The sequence below is a fragment of the Pygoscelis adeliae genome, unplaced genomic scaffold, assembly GCF_000699105.1.
Source record: "Pygoscelis adeliae isolate BGI_AS28 unplaced genomic scaffold, ASM69910v1 Scaffold6, whole genome shotgun sequence".
Taxonomy (NCBI): domain Eukaryota; kingdom Metazoa; phylum Chordata; class Aves; order Sphenisciformes; family Spheniscidae; genus Pygoscelis; species Pygoscelis adeliae.
This window is the reverse complement of record NW_008825075.1, coordinates 3,072,611-3,077,083: the sequence shown is the minus strand read 5'-3', so window position 1 is coordinate 3,077,083 and position 4,473 is coordinate 3,072,611.

Here is a 4,473-nt window from a genome sequence, read left to right as displayed (position 1 = left end):
GTTCAATCAAGATTTCTTATGGCTTAAACATCACAGAAGCCAACACATGTGTACAAAGGCCAAAACTGGACATCCATCAAAGACACATTCCATCTCCTGGCAATCCCAGTGAATGAGACAAATTTCAACTGAACTAATATTTGCTTATATATAAGGTGATGTTTTTAATGCAGAACATCAACAAAGTGAATTGGAGAAGATGCTGACAATCACAGATTACACTATGCAGTTTCATACAAGAGGCATCACTGGCTCCATCATCAGCAAACTGAGAAAATTAAAGAGAGACAATGAAGAACTGGACTTATGTACATTCTGCAAATATCACAGTGGAATAAGTTGTATGACACAGTAAAAGATCTTTGTAGTAAGTAAAATTTTTCAAAGAAATTACTGGTTTAAACTTAGAAAAAGGTTGGACCTGTGTATCAGGGAAACACTGCCTACATCTACACTAATAAATTAAATTATGACAAGGCTGTTTCTGTACACAGGAACTCAGTCACCTAAGTTGTTAAAATAGTTCCTGCTGTTGTTTTGGCAGGAACTTGCAGGCACTTTGCTTGTGGAGATATCTTACCTATGAGAACCTTTTTCTGGGTAGTTTATTAGCACGGACATGGGCCATTATGTGCTGGTTCATCTCAGTAAATGGCCTTTGGCATATTTCATTTAATAATATAGCCATACATTCTGTAATTCCTACTTTGTTCTTTAATTCCATACCCAATTCATCAGGGAACAATCATATGATCAGGCTGTGTGTGTGTGTCTGCCTGTTACATCCTACAGATTTCAACTAAATTCAAATTAATTATCTGAATGATAAGTAAATCCCTACAAGTTCAAGGAAAACAAACAAATAAGTAAACAAGTAAGACCTAGAAGTGCCTCCTTTTATGGAAAGTTTGCAATACGAGTTTACCCCTCACTGACACTGGAGAATCTGCATAACAGATCAACTTTGAGAAACAAACCCATACAAAATTTGGCTTCATTTACATTTCTGTTTACTGAAATGTTCATTGATTATTTGTTCCAGTATCTTTGAAAGAAGTAGATTTAGACTCTCCAATTTTTAATTCCCCATTTTATTCTATCCCTTTACCCTTACCACCTCCAGGCATTTCCATCGCTCATGCTGTTTGGGATTATTTCCAGATCAAGTCATTCTTTGAGATTCTAAGCGGATGGTATTTTAGGGAGCTATAGTCTAATAACTAAGCTCTTGAGTAGACAGTCCTGTGGTAATTTAAGGGAAACTGTGATGATGTGTCCTTAAGATGAATGGCACTAATAGTCCCTGTACTGTTCCAAGCATAGGGACTCAAATCTGACAGCCTGGGATCCTGTCTGTGTTTACATATGATTCTTTATGGATTTTCTCTCCCCTCCATACTCAAGATCTATGAGTGATGTAATGCTTAATCATATAGAGCATGGAAAAATAAGGTTAGAAAAAACAGCAAGAGGCAATCTACTTCATTTTCCTACCCTAACTTCACCTGTGTTGATCCTGAGAGACATTTATCTGACCTATTCTTAGAGGTCTTCAGCAGTAGAGATTGTACAACCTCCTATTCACTTTTCTACCACCTGTGCTGAGTAACTGCTGAAATGCTTTTTAAATTGAATATCCACATAGCACTGTGTATGCTGAAGAGTCTTACTGTTTCTGTCTTTCAATTATTAGCTCCTCAGAACTGAGATATTGACTTTACTGAATATATTCTGTCTGTTGGGGAAAAAAAAAAAGTGTATCCTTTAATGTTAATAATAATGGGACAGGTATTATATTATTGTAAGTCCTGAGTAACTCCTGTAAGTTTACAATGGTGGAACTGATATCATCATTTACAAAGGTATAAATGAGAAAATACTGTGGCCCAGAGATCTTGAATGCCTAATTTCTTTATATGCAGCTATTTGAATGCATGTTAAAAAAAAAAAAAAAAGTCAAGAAGTTATTTTAATTGCTGTCAAAGTGCTGTTTTTCACGGAGTTTACCTCACTTTAGCTATTTACTATGCACATCTTATCTATGGGTCCTTAAATTTAGAAACAGAAATTAGAAATGTTGATACAAAGCTGCACAGCACTCACATTTTGGGGAAAAAATACATTCAACCTGCATTTGCTTTAGCCTCTGTGGGACACTGAGACACTTGTCAAAGCCCAACAGGTGTACTGAGCTTCAAGGATTCATAGGATTTAAATGACTTGCTCTGGGGGAAATCAAGTGTGCAGGAGAACCCCCAGGGTCCCACTGTCTAATTAAAGCGAGCTTTCTTCTTGATCATCCTCGTGTAAATATATAATAAGCCATCAGACTAGAATCATTCTGTTTACATATCATCTGCCAGTCAGGAAGATCAATGATGGGAGCAAACACTTTATGTGTATCTGCTGAATATGTTGCAGATTATCTAACAGATTTCTTTATGAAGAGCTGGATCTCCATATGCAGGCTGGGAAGCCTGAAACAATTCAGAATTCTTTTGAGATGCCATTTTCAACAGGGAGATAGATGTTCAAGTTAAAAACCTCTAAGAAACTTAAATTTTGGACATAATAAACTATTTTATTCTGCATGTAGAATTTTTATTGTAGTTATGCTTCTTTCCAGAATCAGAGATATCATAAAAAGTATTCTTTTATGCACAACCATACACATAATAAAGACTTCATCTTTAGCACTATATTTTTAAACATGATGCTATCAGCATCAGCCATTGAACTAAATGAAAGTAGACCACACTCCAGCGTAATGAGATAAAGCAAAATGATTTTACAATGACAGGGTAGTAGGATCTGTTCTGAAACAGCACTGCAGTAAAAAAAAATGACATTCATTTCATAAGTCACCAGAAGTCTATATGTTTGTACATTTGCCTATGTTTGAAAATAGTGCCTTTAAACCATTTAGAAAAGAAATAAAAAGCTTTTGGGATAGGTCAAGAAGATAATAGATCTAATGTAGAATTTTATAAATGGACATATCAGTTCTTATTCTGGGGAACTCGCTGTACATAGAGCTACAAACAGCTAATATTCATTTGCTTTTGATTGTTTCTCCAACTGCCTTCCTATTTCACTTTATTAGTTCAACTTTATTTCTGATTTTATCATCATCATCAGACTTCAAGCTGGTTCATGATACTCTTCCCTGCTTTTTATATTTTATATATATTTTTCATATAAACAGGAGTTGTTTTCTTTCCCAGAACAGCCAGAATTTTCTCAAAGGCATGGAAATCCAACAACAACTGAGGCATCTTTTGAAGAAGCTACAAAGGATTATATGAAGGATGAATGATACTAATTAGATCCTGGAACTTTAAAACAGTTTGAAAATTTGGGAACTTCTAAAGGCAAGATAATCTCCTTTCTTCCTAGTTTGCCTTTTAACCTTCAGTGATTACTCTTTATTCTCTGTCTGTAACCAAAGAAATAAGCCCAGAGGAATATACACAGTATTTAGCATTTTTATTGGGGAGAACTGCCAGTTCTTTGATGTACGCTATTGTTAATTTCTTTGCTTTGGTATTAGAAAATGTGATTCTTACACCAACCCTCTACTCTTGCTCTATACATCTTTCTTTGTGTTAGCAGAGAGGCTCGGCTAAAACACAGAACTGTCTCATTAGCGAGGAAATTTCCTTGAAGGGAATGAGCACCTACATTAACAACATCCAATAAAACAGGAGGTACACTTGCACATTTTTTCATACAAAAACAAAAGATATTTGTTCTCATCTTCCACTGGAAAGAGGAATTCTCTAACCTACACTAGACAGACCAGACTAGATGATCACAGTGTTCCCTCCCCCTTTAAACACCTATGCATTTGAGAAGACAGCTCAACCCAAGGCACCGAAAGGAAAGGAATTATGAAGAATTAATACTTACATTCAGAATAATGGCACACTAGATCAATGCCATACCATTCTGTTATGCCACCTCATCATGGCCTCCCTCTACATCCATTGTCCTCTATTATGTTTACAAACCTGGCAGTCCTTCACTTGGTAGGTAGATAACTAAGTAACCACAGCTTCCTTATCATTAGTGATTTAGTATTTAACTTTTGATGCTGGCCTTCATTCCTCTGCCACATGGAATAGTGTGAAGACATGTCCGACTTGAGAATCCTGCTGTTGGAGAGATTGTTTATTCCTTCATGGCAGCTTCAATTTGCCCTAGGCCATTCATACCAGCTGCAGCTTGTCTGTGATTTTCTCAAAGCAATCTTTGTCCCATATAGTGAAACTTCTGGGAGAAAACTACCCGTACTTTTCAATTTATTGACACCTCCTTTAATGTCTATTCAGTTGCATCCTTTTTCTTTTTTTTTTTTAATCCTTTTGTCCACAGTAATGCTCAGTTGTAAACATTCATTAGTCCTCCATGTCCTTGTTTTCTGTGTGAAGCAAATCAGTGCAATTAATTCTTTTTTTTTTATTCCTCCCCCCC